Below are 19,510 nucleotides of genomic sequence, written 5' to 3'. Positions count from 1 at the left end.
CTAGCACAGTGCTAAAATTCATTTGTGATAGTGCACAATCTTCACAGTGGAAGAAATTATCCAATGAGCAATTTCTACTTCAATTAGGAAGAAGATGAGTCACATATTGCAATAGAGTATTGGTAGGTTTAGGTAAATCAAAATAATAATAATAAAAAAAAACATCTACTAATGAGATAGAAATATCCGAAAAAAAAAGAGAGGTGTTAATAAAATGATAAGTAAACTAGATTTGGGTCAAAAGAGTTAAGGGACACAAAATATCTTCCAAAACAGAAATTTCACCTGACCACAGCAAAAAGAAGTTGGCAATAAAACAACACTAAGCCATGATATAATTGTGAAAGGGACATTGGGACAACCATTGCTGTCCAAGGGCTCCAACATAGAGATTTGCAACATCTAGTATTATGATGGCTCCCTTAGCTGTCCCCTTCACTTGTTGAAAAAATTGGTTGTCAAACAGAAAGTCTCTTTAAGTACAAACTTTTCTGACTGAAGCAAAAACTTTCTAGACATATAAATAGGAGCCATATAAGTGTCTAAAAATGAGCACAACACTTCAAGGGCAGAATCCTGAGGTATATTTGAATATAGGAAGGTGACATAAATCGTTACCAAAAATGCCCTACAAAACGGGCCTGATAAAATTTGTAAAAATAGACTCATATAAGAAGAATCCCTAATATAAGAAGGTAAATGTGGAAAAAAAAGCCATAGAAAAGTATTCTCCAAATGTAATGATCCAAGGAAAGACCCTTGTGCTGAAATAATAGATCTTCCTCGTGGATTACACAAAAGCTTTGAATTTTCAGCAAAATGTATAGAACTGGAACAATCAGCATGGACACTATTAAGAAATCTCACTCTTTCATATTAACCCATCCTTGTTTATATCTAGTTAAAAAAAAACTATATATCAATACATATTTCAAGCTCCAAAGTTGGTTCACCTTGCAGTGGAATATAAAAAATATTTCTTGAACTTGTCTTTGAAACTTGCGAATATTCATGTCAGTATCCATGACAACTATTGCTGTGACTTTGTCATCTAAATTTAATGAAGAATCCTACTTCACCAATTTCAGGAGGAAGCTCCTAAACTACCACTGTAATTGGAAAAGGATGTGGAAACTGAAGAGTAAATTAAAATATCAGTAAGGAGTCTCAGATTTATTGGAACTGAATTATGTAATGAATTTCATGGAACAAAGACATATATTGTCAGTCAATTTTCTGTATTAAATATCACTAAAGTTCTGTGGGAATCACATTCATTGTCCAGTGTGATTATTACTTTACATGTTAAAGACTTTAAACAACACTCAGGGCCTTAGAGATCAGTATCCCCCCCCCCCTCCCACCAAACATGGAATACTGGAATCAGAGGGACTTAAGGACAGTCTAAGGGATTTGGAAAGCTTAAGCCCTTGGAACTGGAGGAGATTTCCGTCTCCTCAGTGAGAAATTCAGCCCAAGGGTTACACCTTTTGCTGCCTGAACAGGGACCCTGTGGCATTGGGGATGAGACTCTGAGTGAAATACTGTGTTTTGAACTGTTTAAGCCATTTTCAATGTGATCGAAATTGAAACCATAGATGTGTTTGTAAACTGTAACACAGACTTAAGATGGCTGCCTGAACCTCCAGAGGGGCATAGCTGAGCAAAAGTGTGAACTCTGCTCATGAAGAAACTGTCTGTATACATTTCAAGACATCATTGAACAATGTCAGCATTATTCATTCAATGTGGTTGAAAAGCATTGAGTACAACATCATCACGTAATCGACACAAGCATTTAGAGTATGTGAGGCACAAGGCAAGGGAATGGTGCTAGACTGAGCAATTGTGTCCTGCATATGTGTCCTGCATATGTTCTGTTATAAGAAAATATAAAAAACAGCAAATCTATCACATTTCAGACTGTTGCTGCAGATAACTGAGAATCACAATACCATTGGGGCTGTTTTGAGTTGAACAACTGCGGCTGAGTTGATCTGGAATGGGAGGTGCCTACTTTGGATGGTTTAAGATGTGTGATCTCAGACAAAGAACAAATCAGTCCAGGTATGGTGAACCACTAGGATGCCCTCATTCTATACCATGTGCATGGTCAAGTGTGGCTCACAGTAGAAGATACATTACCGTGAGTCAGTTATGAATGTTGGGATTGCCATATGTGACTGCTCTGGCTGCCCATATTATTACAGTGTAGGGATGTGCAGACAAAAAGTTTATGTTCATAAGTCCATAAGTCGAAAGGGGGGGGTCAATTTCGGTCAATATGGACATATGTAGAATTCTATAAGTTGAGTCTATGTCCATACGTGCACCGATTCCCTAAATAAAAATTTAAACCCCCAGCCTCCTTAATCCCCCCCCAAGACTTACCAAAACTCCCTGGTGGTCCAGTGGAGAGTCAGGACACAATTCCTGTATTCCTTTGCGAGGAGCACGTGACGTCGGCGTCACGTCGGAGTGACGCGGACGTCACGTGATTCCCCGCGCGTTCGCTCCGGGACCCTCGTTGGACACAACCGGAACTTTTGGCCAGCTTGGGGGGGTCAGGAGGCCCCCCCAAGCTGGCCAAAAGTTCCGGTCAGGAGGCCCCCCCAAGCTGGCCAAAAGTTCCGGTTGTGTCCAACGAGGGTCCCGGAGCGAACGCGCGGGGAATCACGTGACGTCCGCGTCACTCCGACGTGACGCCGACGTCACGTGCTCCTCGCAAAGGAATACAGGAATGGTGTCCTGACTCTCCACTGGACCACCAGGGAGTTTTGGTAAGTCTTGGGGGGGATTAAGGAGGGTGAGGGGTTTAAATTTTTATTTAGGATCAACAATCGCAATTTCCAACGTATTCAACATAGCTATGGTGAATAAGTTGGAAATCCGATCGTTTTCGCCTCATCACTTTTTTAAGTTAAAAAAAAAATTACATTGCGTTTTACATATGCATTCAAAACGAATGCACACCCCTATTACAGTGTAAGGCCTACCAAGGAAAAATGTTTAATAAAAATTGGCCAAGAAATTACTGTCATCAAGTGTATTTGCTACTATACGGGAGTCTCAACCTAGAGAATTATCTGAGGCTGGAGTGCATTTCCTGTCGAAAACATCCATCTGTTCAAGGAATGGAAGCACCCATCGCAAACCGGAGAGTGGACACTACAGTCCTAAAGAATTTGTCATCTTCTACAATTTTTTCATTGTTACCTTGACCTGTACCATTTGAACCCAAGATGAAGTTCCCATGTTTGGGAGCCTTGAAGCAGAAGCTATGCTGGGAGCCTCTGAAAAAAATGTGCTTGAGAATGTGCCCACAGCTGCTGGAACCTCTAATTTTGGGCCACAACCTGAGCTTTGGGGAGAGGTAAGGTCTGTTTCAGCTCTCCTACTTTGTCCAGTATCATTGGAACTTTGGAGTGCCAAAGAAGTAATGCATTTACAGTTCCCAAATCCTCTGCAATTGCCATGATCTTTGGGAGTAGTCATAACTTGATTGGCAAAATATATAAAAGGGAAATGGAGAAACTTGGTGCTGCTGCTTCCAGTGATTCTCTCTCAGTGCTATGCAGCAATGGACTGAAGTCTTGCAGAGTTGGGACTCCATATCCAGCTCTTTGGAGTCCTTGGCTCAAGAAGAAGCCACTGCCCTACAAAAGCCACTTGCATTTGCTTGCTCCCATACCAGAAATGTTTCAAGCAATTTGTCTTGACTAGTGACTCAGGTTACTTCCCATCATTGTCAGATGTAAACAATGGAAATAAAGGTTTGTCTACAAGCCTGAGAAGTGCTTTTTCCCCTGCTGGCGTAAAGTTATTTGCAAAGCCAGATTCATTTGGAGATGGTAATGAAGCATCTTCTTTTTGCCTTCCAAAAGTGGAGTTTACTATGGAACCTTCCAGAAGACTGGAATCAACATTATTGGGTAAACTCAGGAAACCTACCGGAAGATAAAATCTTAACATGGTGTCTTAATCTGACTGCATCCTGGTGAAGAAAGAAAAGCAGATGTTTGGCGCTTAATACCCATATGTACCAGTCCATTTAATGGACTATATTGAATATCAGTGAGCTGAGCAACTAAGGGAAAATATTGAAGATCAACTAATTAAAGGCACTACCTGTTTGGAATATACCAGAAATCATCCTATGTTACAGAAAGTGGTGGTATTGCAGGTTCATTCTGTGGGTGAGGAAAAACATATCCACTGCCTTGAAACACAAGCAAGGCAAGTGTCCTGTGGGCCTTTCTCCCTGACAGGATTTACTGCTGTAAAACACAAATGAAATCAGAATGGTGTGCTCAATGTGATGAAAAATACAGGAAGTCATACTTGTGCTTCCTTGGCTGCCCTCTTTCTTGACATGGGACAAGTTCTAGTGAATTGGATTTTCCAAATCTAATGCTCCTCTGCAATAGTGTCCAATTGTAGCTGATGCTTACTGCCCTCAGAGGGCACAGGGCCTGGGGGAAGAGTCACCTCTTGATACCTGCCAGTTGGATTTGGAGGGATGTAAAATAGCTGAGAAGATGAACCGGCTGCTTTAATGGCCCTATCCTACTCAGCCACCTGTGCCATCAGAAAGGAGGAAGTATCTTTCTCTGGTGGTGGCAGGGGTAAATTTGCATGCTGCAATGGTACAGGTGGTGGAGGCATAAAATGATTTGGTACTTTAATGGGCAGTGGTGGAGACCTAAGAGGAGCAGCCACGGGGGCAGGTTGAACTCTTGCCTAGATAGGTGCCATCTAGCCTGGCAGTTCTGCAAAGGTTGGTGGGGGTGCATCCAGGGAACCATGACAAAGTATGGAGCTAGTGGGGGCTGTGGCTGGCAGGGGGGCATCCTTCATGCATCTCTCTCTACACTGCAGTCTGGGTCTCCATTGCATCATGAATGCCCACTAGCTTTTGCCAAATATCCTACATATCCTGCTGCATGCTTACATCTCAGTCCTGAATCCTGCTATATCCTCCACCATTTAGTTTTGTTATGCACCTCTCCAAAAGTGTGGCCAGTATTTCCATTTCTTTAGGAGAGATGAAGAACTCCTCTTCAGAGCTGGACTCCTGCTGGCCACCTGCAAACTGCTGAAGATTTGGTATGTCTGAAAGAGTAGCTGTGCCTAGACCTGAGCTGCATTCTCCTCCACTTCCTCTTCCATGATGGGTTGTCACTACTTAGATGCTAGGTACTCCGATGAAGATCCCTCATCATCTTCACTGTCCTCTTCAGGGCTACGAGGCAGCACCTGAGAGTACTACCTTCCCAGTGGATGCTGTCATGAATCATGGCTCTCGCCACACTCATCCGCACCATTGAACAGTGAAGGACCCAGCTTCAGTCAACTCTGCTAAGAGCAACCAATCTGGTCAATGCTTCAATCACCTTGGGTCCTCCAGCAGTTGCTTCAGGTGAATGCATGATCACAGTGCGCTTGGTTATTTAAAGGGTCCACAACGGGAATTCCCTCCCAGCGCTCAAAGATGATATCAATGACTCCCCCTTCATAAGGCTACTCCAGACATCACACAGATGCCTCAGTAAATGGTCCCCTGGTGCCTTTGTAGTTTCAGTGCATGTTGCTACTCTGTCATTCTTGTATTCTTGCTTTGTCTTTTCCTTCCATTGTTGCTTCCTTCCCTGTTCGAGTCTGTGCCTGGTCCTTCCTGCAGGTCCTATGTCTGTCCCTGGTTAAGCTGCTTTCTACCTTTTTCCTGTTCCTTTAGCCTGATTCCTGGTTTGACCTTGGCTTGGATTAGACAGTGCATGACTACTGCCTGGACCTGGCCCCTCACTCGGAACCAACATCCCTTGCTTGCTGCCTGCCTTGACTTTCAGCCCAGCCTTTGTCAGTGCTTTCTAGCATTTACCCTGACTACTGGCCTGTCCTTCAGTCTCTGCTGACAGCTGCTTGCCTCAGCCCATGCTGAACCACACTTTGTTATTGGATTGCCCTAAGGACTTACCTAAGTCTTGCCAGCCTCTGGAATCCAAGTGCTCATTCTGCAGGAAATGGGGCTGATATAGGTGATGTTCCAGTCCATCCCAGTACAGGGCACCTCTGTCAACTGACAGGGTAGATCTAGTAGACCATGATATAGCACATAATGTATGGGATTTTCTAGAATAGTGGGCATATACTCTCAGTGGTAATACATTCAGTGGGTGTAACTATTGTTAGGCCTGAAGGTGCCTTCCAAGTAACATTTCATGGCTGTGCTGCCCATGACCCAGACAATTTCCAAGGTCAAAGTATGTTTGCATTAAGGTGTGTTTATGCTCAAGGCAGAGACAGGGTATAGCTGAGCAGAAAGAGCATGTCAAAATCTTACATTCAGCCCCATCCTGTCTGCACACAGCTGGTCCAGATATCTCCAATGTTTTTGTCGCATTTCCTGGGCCTTCTTCCTCAAGTCCTCTATAAAGGCAGAGAAATAAGAATACAAAGTTTATTGTGCACTGTGTACAGGTATATATCTGTGCATTTTGCTAACATCTGGAGAGAGTAGCATAGCTCTTCTCACTCTCTTAATGCACCTAGATGTGATGTGTTTCCACCTGTCCTGAAAGAATCCCAGAAGTGTCATTCCATAAACTGCCGTGCTACCCCTTTTCATGAGGGAGCAATCTGGGCAGTCCAGTGAGAATATTCCTTTATAGAGAGCACACAGATCTGCCATAGTTTGCCTAGTTGTTAGGATTCGTGGGTTAGTGGACCCTTGGCCCACGGTGAGAGTTACAGCCTGAGGGGAGGAGCCCCACAGGTCCTCACCATTGAGAGGTGTGGTCAGCAGTAGTAGGAGACACAACTGTAGTATAGCGTAGTAACAGAGTCTCTGGTATGATGACGTAGGGACTGCCCCGAGGAGCGGGGAAGCACAAAGTCAGTCCTAGCAGCAGTGACATAGACTGCCCCAAGGAACAGGGAAGCAGGAGCAAAGTCACTCAAATAGAGATGTAGATGCTGCCCCAAGGAGCGGGGAGACATGGAGCAAGTTGCTGAAGCAGCAACGTAGGTCCTATCCTGAGGAAAGGGAAAGGGTGGAGTAAGTCGCTGATGTGGAGACGTAGGCACTGCTCCGAGGAGCAGGAAGTGCAAAGCAAGTTGCTGGCATAGAGATGTCGGCACTGCCGCAAGGAGTGGGGAAGTGTTGAGCCAGTTGCAGTGTAGAGATGTAGACACTGCCGTGAGGAGCGGGGAAGTGTGGAGCAAGCAACTGGAGTAGAGAGGTAGGCACAGACGTAGACCCATCCCTAGGAGTGGGGAAGTGTGAAGCAAGAGTTTCTGTAAGGTAGTCCTAGGGCGACCCTAGGGAGTGGGGAGGCCAACAGGCAGGATCTCTGAAGAGGCGCAGGGACCACCCCAAGGAGCAGGGAGGTCTGGAGACAAGTCTCCAGAGAAGCACACACAGGCCCCCAAGGATCAGGTACCCGTGCCAGAATCCAGAAACCGAGGTAGAGATCCAAGCAGGAACAGTCTTCCGAGCAGACAAGCAAAAGCACCATTAGTGAAGGAACTCATTGCCAAGTCGATCAGTGCAGGCTCAGGGCAGTGTTTATGAATCCTGGCTGGTGATGTCATCAATAGGAGACACCCCTGAGGTTCCTGCCATATCGTCCTTAAAGGTAAACTCAGTGGCGTGTGCACGCGCCTAGGAAGCCCGGAGGAGGCATGGAGGTTGGCGGCATCCCAGACATCATGAGAAGTCCTGGGAGATAGATGGCATGCGTCAAGAGTGGTTGGCCACAGCCACAAGTTCGCCCAGAGAGGAGAGCAGGGCCCAGGGGTTTGGTTTTTTGAGGATGTATGGCATGGAACTGCCTGATGAGATCCTTATCAAGGATATTGGTGGCAGGCTCCCAGCTGTTCTCTTCCGGTCCAAAACCCTCGCAAGACAGGAGGTACTCCCAACTTTTCCCACATTTCCTCACATCAAGGATGTCTTGAACTTGGTATGTCATGTTGGCCTCCGATGGCAGCAGTTGAGGGGCTGGAGGTTTCTTAGAGAAGTCGGACAATACTAGGGGTTTCAACAGTGAAATATGGAAGGCGTTGCGGATTTTGAGATAGGAGGGCAACTGTAGTTTGTAGGTGACCGGACCCAACCAGTGGAGCACCGGAAAAGGGCCAATGTACCTGGGAGCAAAGCGAGCCGATGGCAGTTTGAGTTAGATAAACCGGGTGCTGAGCCACACCTTGTCGCCCGGTTTAAACTGGGCAGCTTCACGATGGTGTGTATCAAATAATTTATTTGATCTTTGGGCTGCTTGTTGTAGTAGCTGCTTTGTCATATTCTACAATTGATGCAGTTCCTGGGCGGTCGACTAGGCCACTGGGGAAGGAACAGATAGTGGAAGTGGAAGCGGTGGCAGAGGCTTTCATCCGTAAACCACTTGGAATGGGGATGAGCCAGTGGATGCGGTTTGATGAGAATTTAGGGCAACCTCTGCCCAGGGAAGAAGGTCAGCCCAATTATACTGCCCAGGTTCTACTGGTATACTGACCAGGTTCTACTGGTTCTCTCTGTCTGTCCATTGGCTTGGGGGTGATAAGCCGAAGTGAAATCTGAAGAGATGTCAAACTTTTTGCAGAGAGATCTCCAAAACCGAGCAGTAAATTGGACTCCACAGTCCGAGAGGATATGTTTAGGAAGCCCCAGTTGGAGGCGGAACACGTGGCAGATAAACAATTTTGCCAGGTAGAGCCACGAAGTGGGCCATCTTTAAAAATGGTCAACAGTGACCCAAATGGTGTTGTTATCACTGGAGGAAGGAAGGTCTATGATGAAATCTGTCACAATATGGGCCCATGGCTCACTCGGAAATGGGCAGCGGTTGCAAGAATCCCCACGGATGCCCCACCGGAGGCTTATGGTGGGCACAGGTGGGACAGGACTCGAAATAGGCCTGTGTGTCTTTCTTCATGGTAGGCCACCAGTAGAACCACTGGAGAGTGGAGAGTGTTCTAAACTGCCCTGGGTGTCTGGCATTCAGGGAGTCATGAACCTAACAGAGAACCTTCCGGCACAATTGATGAGGGACCACTATCTTCCCAGATGGCACCAGAAAGGTGGCAGAAAGGAGGACATTGGCTTGGTCAATTATGTGCCATGGAGTGTCGGAAACATCCTCTGGAATGAAGGACCTGGAGAGAGCATTGACTTGGCAATTGTTATTGGCTGATCGGTAACGCAGCAGGAAATTGAAGCAGGCAAAAAAGAGGGCCCAATGGGTCTGGGGATGGCTTAGGCGCTGAGCATGGTATAAATACTCAAGATTTTTGTGGTCTGTATACACAGTGATCTAGTGTTGGACTCCTTCAAGACAAGGGTGCCACTCTTCAAAGGCTAACTTGACAGCTAGGAACTCCTTATCCCCAATCATGTAGCTCCTTTCCACTGGGGAAAAGCATTGGGAATAAAAGGAGCATGGATGTAAGGTATGGTTGGTTGAGTATTGACTTAGAACTGCCCCTACTCCCACGTAAGAGGCTTCAACCTCGATGATAAATGGTCGCTTGGGACCTGGATGGCGGAGACACTTCTCCTGGAAAAAGGCAGCCTTGAGATCCTGGAAGGCAGTCATGGCTTCGGGCAACCACTGAGAAAGGTTGGCCCCTTGCGAGTCATGGCTGTAAGTGGTGCGGTCAGTGTGGAATAATGGTGAATAAATGACCGAGAGTAATTGGAAAATCCAAAGAATCTCTCTAAGGCCTTGAGGCCCAGAGGTTGAGGTCAGTCACGAATACTTTTCAACTTCTAGGGGTCCATTCTGAAACCTTGACTGGAAATCATGTAGCCCAGGAAAAGAACACTCTCCTGCTCAAAAGAACACTTTTCGAGTTTGGCATAGAGCTGATTGTCCCTTAGACACTGGAGGATGTGAGCGACATCATGGCGATGGCTCTGTAAGTCCTTGAGAACACCAAGATATTGTCAAGGTACACCACCAAGCATTGGTACAACATATCCCTGAAGACCTCGTTCATAAAATTCTGGAATACCGCAGGGTGTTGCAAAGGCCAAACGGCATCACAAGTTATTTAAAGTGACCGTCTCAAGTGTTAAATGCGGTCTTCCATTCATTGCCTTTGCAGATACCAGATTGTAGGCACCTTCAAGGTCCAATTTGGAGAAGATCTTAGTCCCTTGAAGTCTGTCAAGGAGCTCTGAGATCAAAGACAGAGTGTAGCGATATTTTAGGGTAATCTCATTCAGACCCCGGTAGTCGATGCAGGGGCAGAGAGAGCCATCTTTCTTCCCTACAAAGAAAAAACCCACTCCAGGAGCAGGAGACTTGGAGGGTTGAATGAAGCCTTTTGCCAGGTTCTCTAGGATGTATTCCAACATGGTCTGAGTCTCTGTAAGTGACAATGGGTAGACCCTACTCTGAGGAGGTTCCATGTTAGGCAACAAGTTGATTGTTCAATCATAGGAACGATGTGGGGGCAAGGTATCCATAGCCTTTTTAGAGAACACATCAGCAAATGATGCGTATTGCGAAGGAAGGCTGGGAGGTGCAAGCAAAGAGGTCAGGCAAGGCAGAGGCGAGACAGACTCCAGACAGTTAGTGTGGCAGGCGGAGCCCCAGCGGGAGAGTTGTAAGGTGGCCCAGTCAAATTGCGGAGTATACTGCTGTAACCACGGTAGTCCTAGCACCACTGGATGTATGGCTTTGTCCAGAATGTAGAAGGAAATGGACTCCATGTGCAGCGACCCTGTGTGGAGCCGAATGGGAGCAGTAGTGTGAGTGACCTCACCAAGTAGTGGTTCTCCGTGGATGGATGAGAGAAGTAAAGGCACTGGGGAGTGGATGGTGGGAATTCAGAGATGCTCAGTCAATTGTCTAAGGATAAAGTTCTCACCAGCCCCCGAGTCCACTAAGGCCAAGGTAATTTGATAGAGACGGGTAGCATCAATGGAAGAGATGGTGAAGTCAGGTCTAGGAGCAGTCCTGATGAACCTAGGCCCGGGAGTTTCCCAGACTGGACATGTGGCTATGGTATGTCCGGATTGTCCGCAGTATAAGCAGAGGCCCGATTGCTTGTGGCAGCGTTGTTCTTTGGGAGAGAGTCTGCTCCAGCCCATCTGCATAGGCTCATTTTCCATTTTACTTGGAGCCATGTCTAGCCTGGGAGAAGATGAGCGTAGACTTCAAGATGAGTTTGGCATAGATTTTTTGGACACTCTCGACTCTTACGAGCACTCCTGCAGCCGGCGGTCGATGCGACCAGCTAGGTCTATCAATGAATCCAGGGATGCAGGCAATTCCCGAGCTGCTAACTCATCTTTGGTCCGGGGACCTAGTCCCTCGAGGAAAATGGACCGTAAGCAATCTGAGTCCCAGTGGAGTTAGGAAGACAAGATCCTGAATTCAATGACATAGTCTGTTAATGGCCGGGTGCCTTGCTGAAGGTGGAGAAGAGCAGATCCAGAAGCGATTCTTCTGCCGGGATCGTCGAAGATGGAGCAAAATAGGGCCAGAAACCTGGGCAGGCCCTTTAGGACCGGGTCGGCATGCTCCCAGAGGGGTGATGCCCAGGCCAAGGCTTTACCATCTAGGTGGGAAAGGATATAGGTAGTCTTGGTAATCACATCTGGAAAATAAGCATGTTGTAGGCAGAAGTGCATATTACACTGATTCAGGAATCTTAAGTTTCACAGGAAGAGAAAGAGAGGGATGACAACCACATAGAAAAGTTATAGAGTGGAAGTTAAATATGCATCTAATGGTGTCCACACCTGGGACCAAACAGTTAACCGATTGAATTTAATAGCCATGGCCTTTTCATATTTGGAATACAAACATAAAGGATTCCACCATAAGTGGTCTGAGAGCATATCACTATGTTTCCAGTTGGAGAGGATATTATACTGAGCAACCGTAAGTAAAAAATCTAGCAATTTGCGATGTGAGAGAGAAAGAGACAAAGAAGCATGTGCCCCTTTTAAAATGACAATAGAATACGAGAGAGGGGATATTGAGTTGCAAGATACTGGAGATAGTTGTCCAAACCTGTGTCCAAAATCTATGTGTGAAAGGGCATGAATATAACATGTGCTGTAATGTGACTTTATTCTCTAGACAGGACCAACACACATGAGATAGGGTAAGTCCCGCCCTATGTAGTTTCCAAGGGGTACATACCACCCTATGTATTATAAAATAGGCCGTTTGAGTTAAACTGGAGGAAAGTGATATGTGAACAAAGATATTCCAGACATATTGCCAATCAGCCATTGAGGGTGTGTACTCCAAGTCATCCGCCTAGATGTTACAAAGAGCTGGTAAGGAAACTCCCTGTAACAGTCGCTTAATCAATTTATATAACCGCGAGGCAAGATGTCCCTTAGGACCATGTTCCATATAAACCTCCAGCAAGTATGGAGATTTATCAGGGGCAAAATTACAACCCTTGATAGACTGGAGGGCATCTCAGAGTTATAACCAAGCATAGAACTGAGACTGATGAATATGAAACCGATCTTGCAGTAATGTAAAGGAAAATAACACATTATTTTGAAATATATCAGCTATGGACCAAATATGAGCAGCTTGCCAAATGGGCCAGTGGAGGGGCTGACCATCAACACAAATGAGGGTATTACCCAATATGGGAGCATGTCTAGAGGATCACCAGGGGCAGGTTGATGGTGGACGCAGTGTCTCTAATTCCCCTAAGGCCTTATGTAGAGAACATAGTAACGGGTTTGAGGATATTCGGGAAGGTAGGGTCATACCAGGAAAGGATTCCAGAGGGAAAGGAGTAAAGAGCTGTCATTCTATGGAAAGCCAATGTGGATGGTCCACTATCAGAGTTGAAGAGACAAAGTAGTGATATACTTGCTGCAAAATAAAAGCTTGATGGTATACATGAAAGTCAGGAAAGTTAACACCCCCAAATTGTTTGCTAGTCTTTAATTTTTTCAGGGCAATCCTAGGGGCTTTATTTTGCAATAAGAAACTAGTGAGTAGACGATCCACGTGAACATAGAAATCAGCAGAGAAAAAAATAGGAAGCATTGATCCTTGGAGCCAAAACCATTTTAATCATTTCCAGTCTTCCCTACCAAGTTAAATGCAATGGGGACCAGTTAAGTGCCGCATCCTGGACTTTTTTCAGGATGGAGGCCTCACTGTGGGTAATCGTATCTGCCAGGTCTGTTTAGAAATAGACTCCAAAATACTTAAGGCCGATATGCACCTTTTGTATATGAAACTGGGAGGTATCCTACAGGGAGCCACTGTAGTTAAGAGGGAGGAGTTCTGTTTTGTGCCAATTGATTTTATATCCATATAGAGAAGAGTAATTAGAAATTAATGAGAAAAGACTAGTAAAGGAAGAGATAGGGTTTGAGAGAAAAAGAACATTATCATCATAAGCAGACAACTTAAACATTTCATCACCAACCATTATCCCCTCAATAGTAATATCTTGCCGAATAGCCATTAACATTGGTTCCAAAGCCAGGTTAAACAATAACAGGGAAAGAGGGCACCCTTGTCTTGTACCTCAAAAAAGGGGAAAACGTGTGGATTTTTTGTTAATATACAGAAAGGCTGAAGGGAAGTGATACATATGTTGTATCCAGGACAAAAAGATAGGGCCAATTCCAAACCATTGTAGGACCTGAAACAAAAAAGACCATTCTTCACGATTGAATGCCTTCTCGGCGTCCAGCGATATCGCCACTGCTGGGGAATCAGAGGGGAACATCAGATGGTGAAGGTGCAGGAAAAGCCTGGAGTTGTTAGTGATAAGGCATCCCTTAATAAAACCAGATAGATCTGGGTGGACCAAGAGAGGCATAAAATGAGATAATCTGGTAGCCAGAATTTTCGCGAATATTTTATAATCAGTGTTAAGGAGAGAAATGGGGCAGTAATTTGCTATAACAGTGTCATCCCGACCTGGCTTTGGAAGCACCACCACGCAAGCTTCAGTAAATGCAGATGCTGCATCTGAATGTTGAGGAAGAGAAGAGTAAAAAGTCTGCATATGTGGAGCAAGTTCCTTGAGAAAGCTTGAAAAAAGTCTGTATTGAATCCATCCGGACCAGGTGCTTTACCCGAAGAAAGAGAAGCAAACGTTGAAGTTAATTCTGAAAGTTGAATAGGCTCATCCAGCTTAGCCACCTGAGTGATGGTAAGAGTAGCATGAGATAAAGATGACAAGAAACTACAAATTTCCAGAGATGTGGGGGAAGCTTCAGATTGAGAAAGAGATGCATAATAATCACGGAATGCTTGTTATATGTCCGCATCTGTCGTCAGCATGGTCTTAGAAGAGGATTGCATTTTCACAATTCGCTTTTTATCCAGTTGTTTTTTTTAAGAGATAATAAGTGGCCACATTTATTGTTTTCAGCATAGTACTGGGCCTTGTTCCGAAAGAGATTAAGCTTCACTTCTAAACTGAGTAGGCGATTATACTGGTATCTGGCCTTCAGCAGAGAATTAAAAGTCAAGGATGAAGGAGCAGCTATGTGAGCTTGCTCTAATAAAGCCACCTCATGATGAAGAACATGTAAAGTAGCTCTCTGAGCTTTTTTCTGACATATGGAGTAACTAATTATTTCTCCCAGAATAGTGGCTTTAAAAGTAGGAGTGGAGATGTCCGGTGTGTCGTTTAGTTGGAAATAGTCTGATATCTTAGGTTTGAGTTGATCCATGAAGGCCGGATCCGATAGAAGGGCGGAGTTGAAGCGCCATTAATTATCTACTTGTAACAGCTGTAGGAGGTCACAGACCAAGGACACCGCAGCATGATCAGAGATTGAATCTTAGCTGATTGAATCCTAGGAATCATACTATTGTATATGAGAAAGTAGTCTATCCTCGAGTAGGAAGAATGTGGAAATGAGAAGAAAGTGTAGTCTAGGCCAGTAGAATGAAGCAATCGCCAAGGATCTGACAAACCATAGGTGGAGATGAGATGTCGCAGGGTAGTTGTGGATTTAGAGAGAAGAGGTTTCGCTGAGGATTTCTTGTCCAGGATGGGGTCTAGCGGTTGGTTAAAATCACCACCTATGATGCATTGAGCTGAGTCCAAAGAGAGCAGATGTGTAAATGCGGACTGAAAAAAAAATGGGTCAACCTGATTAGGTGCATAAATGTTGAGAATAGTGAACTTCTCATTTTGTAAGAGAATTTGAAGAAGATTCCAGCATCCGTCCACATTTGCCGCTTGATGTAATATCTGTGCTCCCAAACATTTGTGGATGAGAATAGCCATTCCATCTTTTTTTTAACTGCCGGACTAAAAAAACATGTCCAACCCATTATTGCTTTAATTTGTTGGATTCGAGAGAATTTAGGTGTGTCTCTTGCACTAGAGCAATATCTGCATGTAATGACTGTAAATAGGTCAACACTTTCTTCTTTTTAATAGGATGTGAAAAACAATTTATGTTTAGCGAAACTAGGGTAAACTGAGAATGGTGTTAGCTATGAGGAAGACATTAAAAAAAGATATTGGTAAGCATCCCCCCACAATAAAAAAGATGCCTACAATCATAGATGAGCCAGGAAGTAGACAATGGGAGAGAGAGAGAGAAGAAAAGAGAGAACTAAGGCACCAGAGATAATACAGACAATAGTAACATTGAAAAACCTGCTATCCTTTTAAGAGATTTTAATATCCATGTGGACTCCATTCCCCTCTCCCCCTCTTGTGAAAGCCTCCTGGCTGCCCTTCAGACCATAGGATTCACAGAGATTATATCCTCCCCTACACTTAAAGCTGGGCACACACTAGACCTCATTTTCATTAACTCCTGCATCCAAGTACCTGCACCCGCCTCCTGCAATCCAGTCCCCTGGTCATACCACTCACTCATCGAGACTCACCTCACTATAGACTCCACTACCCCCAGTAACCTTCCCCAAAATAATTCTTTCTCCTTCAGAAAATCCTGCTCCACAGAGGATTTAACCACTGCACTTACAGAATCCCTAACCAAACTTGATTTCTCCTCTCCTGAAGCGGCCCTCAGCTCTTGGAACAATCTTACCCAAGACATAGCCAACAAATTATTCCCCCTCATCACTCGCAAGCAACACCATGCAGCCTTAAACAGCAAACCATGGTACCCCACAGAATTGCACCAAATAAAAAACGACCTCAGACTGAAAGAAAGAACATGGCGAAAAGACCCAACCCTACAAAACGCCACCTCTTACAAATCAACCTTACACAGCTATCGCCTCTCAATTCAAACAACCAAACGTGACTACTATGCCGCCAAAATACACCAATACACTTACAATCCCAAAGCCTTGTTCACTTATGTTACTGCCCTTACTAAATCTACACCCCCTCCCATCGCAGACAACGAAGCTAGCACAAAATGTGAGGAACTCACCCTCTTCTTCCACAACAAAATAACTAACATCCTCCTCCGATTCACCCCCACAGCCCCCCCCCCCCCCACACACACACACATCTACCAACCTCCACACCACCCACAGCACCACACTAGACGCCATTGACCTCACATCCCCCAGGGAAATCAAATCTATTCTCAAAAAAATCAAGCCTGCTTCCCACCCCTCTACCATCCCCACCAAAACCCTCCTTACCATTCCTAGTACTATTGCCAAACCTATAGCCAACATTATAAACTGCTCCCTCTCCACCAGCACAGTCCCAGATTCACTAAAACACGCAGTTGTTAAACCCCTGATCAAAAAAACATCTTTAGATCCCAAAGATCCAGCTAACTACCATCCCATCTCTAATCTTCCCCTCATCGTCAAAATCATGGAAAAGGTTGTAAATACCCAACTTATGGACTACCTGGAAGACAACCACATCCTCCACCCCTCTCAATTTGGATTTCAGAAGAACTTGAGCACCGAAACGCTACTTATCTCCCTCACCGACGACCTCCTCACTGGCCTAGACCATGATCATAGCTTCATCATCACCTTTCTTGACATATCCGCAGCCTTCGACATGATAAGCCACAACCTCCTCATTTCATGTCTAGCTGACATTGGCATCTCCGGTGCAGCCCTCCTCTGGTTCAAATCTTACCTGGCTAACAGACAATTCTCTGTTAAAATAGGCATCTCTGAATCCACACATTTCTCCCTTTAACAAGGAGTTCCCCAAGGCTCCTCACTGTCCTCCACCCTATTCAATATTTACCTACTGCCACTCTGCCACCTACTAACAAAACTCGGCCTCAAATTCTACATATATGCTGATGATGTACAAATCATCATACCAATACAGGAATCCATCCCCACTACACTAAAATTCTGGGAGAAATGCTTCGCATCTATAAATTCCCTACTCACTGATCTACATCTTGCCCTTAACTCCACAAAAACTGAACTCCTCCTCATCCACAACCATAAAATGCTTAAGCTCTCCTCTGCCAATGACCCAGCTTTTAGCACATTCACCACACTGTCTCCAGTATGAAACCTTGGTGTTCTAATTGACCCACACCTAAACCTAATGAAACACATTAACTCTGTCTTAAAAGAAGGCTTCTTTAAACTCAATAGAGATGTGAATCGGAACTGATATCAGATCCGATTCTGGTTCCGATTCACATCTATAGAGATGTGAATCGGAACTGATATCGGATCCGATTCTGGTTCCGATTCACATCTCTAAAACTCAATGTCATAAAAAAGTTCAAATCCTTACTCTATTCCCATGACCTCAGAACTGTCATCCAAGCCACCCTATCATCCAAGCTGGACTACTGCAACTCATTGTATCTAGGCCTTCCCTACTCATCTATCAAACCTCTCCAAATGTTACAGAATGCCACCGCTAGAATCATAATGAATGCACGCAAATCAGACCACATATCCCCCCCCCCCACTCAAAGAATTACACTGGCTCCCTATATCATCACGCATCCTATTCAAGACCCTCAACATTATGCACAAATCCATCCACAAAAGTAACTCCAACTGGCTCAGTGAACCTTTCTGATTCATGCAGTCCACCGGCCCAACCAGAGCAAACCTCAAAGGTACCCTAAATATTCCACTGCTCAAGAAAGCCCATCTCACATCTACCAGGGACCGCGCCTTATCGATCGCCAGACCTACCCGCTGGAATACCCTACCCACAAACCTCCGCCTTGAGCCATGTCCCTTTAAATTCAAGAAAATGCTAAAGACCTGGCTCTTCCACCAGGCTTTCCCAGACTAGTTCTAGATACCCCCTATCCACTACGCCCCCTCCACTCAACTGCTTTAACACTACCACTCACAAAGTCGTACGTTAATATGTTTTATATGCTATTATGTTATTACATTAATATCTTAATATATTACCTCATTAATCTTAATATGTTTTCATCTCTAGTTTTATCCTTCAGGCTCACCATTAGAGCCTCTTCTTGCTGCAGCACCGTTGTTGCAACAAGTTACTCTTGTTGTCCCTCTTCCCCCCTCCATGTTCTTTGTATTTTCCACCTTATGTTTTTTGATGTAAACCAATATGATGTTCATTCGAATATCGGTATAGAAAAGCTGTTAAATAAATAAATAAATAAATAAATAAATAAATAAAATAAATAGGAAAAAGAAACAAGCATAGAATAGAAAAGAGAAATACAAGAAAATAAGGTCCTGAGGCACTCAGACCAATCAGCGCAAGCACTGCAGGTCAAAAAGAAAATAAAGAGCCTCTAGGCGGACAGATGACTCCAAACCCCCCGCTTCCAATAATGCCGACAGCAGATATCCATTGAACCGTGGCAAAAAAAAATATATATATATATGTGCCAATCGAGTCCCAATAAAGTGAACATGATCTGTAAGTTGTATAAATATCAACACTTGGGCTTGAGAGGGAAAAATAAAAAAAAAGAATGAAATACTATGGAATTAAAGAACATCCTGATGGTAAATATTGGTGATCATTACGATCCATTGGAGTCAGTTGCATACGCAGAAAAATTAAGAATATCATAATCTGTTGAAAACATAAGGGAATCCTCATCAAGAAGATTGTGCTCCGAGTAAGCAACTTACTGAGAAATGAAAATCTGGAGCATAAACCATTTCACCTTACCATCTCAGGGCCATCCTCATGCAGGGATTTATTTATTTATGTATTTATTTATTTAAATTATTTTTAATATACCGATGCTCAAGAAGGAGGTCTTATCGTACCGGTTTACAGCGTAACCAGGGGTAACCAATAAAAATAAAAAAATATAAATTCTTCCACTTCTTTTAATGTATGGAAGAGTTTTGTCTGATTCTTAAATGTGATTTTTAGTTGGGCTGGATAGAGAAATGCAATACTTCACCCCCATAGCCTGCAGCTTAGGTCACAGCGCTAGAAAAGCCTTCCGGTGATCTGCAGTGGATTTCGCCAAATCTGGAACAAATAAAATTGACTTACCTTGAAAAGTAATTGGGGCTCTACTCCGGGCCAACGTCAGAATCATTAATGCCTGAGGATATCATAACGCTTTGAAGATTATAGGCCGGGGAAACCGTGGATTTTGGGGCAGTCTTGAAGG

This window comes from Rhinatrema bivittatum, chromosome 2 (genome assembly GCF_901001135.1).
Source record: "Rhinatrema bivittatum chromosome 2, aRhiBiv1.1, whole genome shotgun sequence".
NCBI classification, from domain to species: Eukaryota; Metazoa; Chordata; class Amphibia; order Gymnophiona; family Rhinatrematidae; genus Rhinatrema; species Rhinatrema bivittatum.
This window is presented reverse-complemented; position numbering follows the sequence as displayed.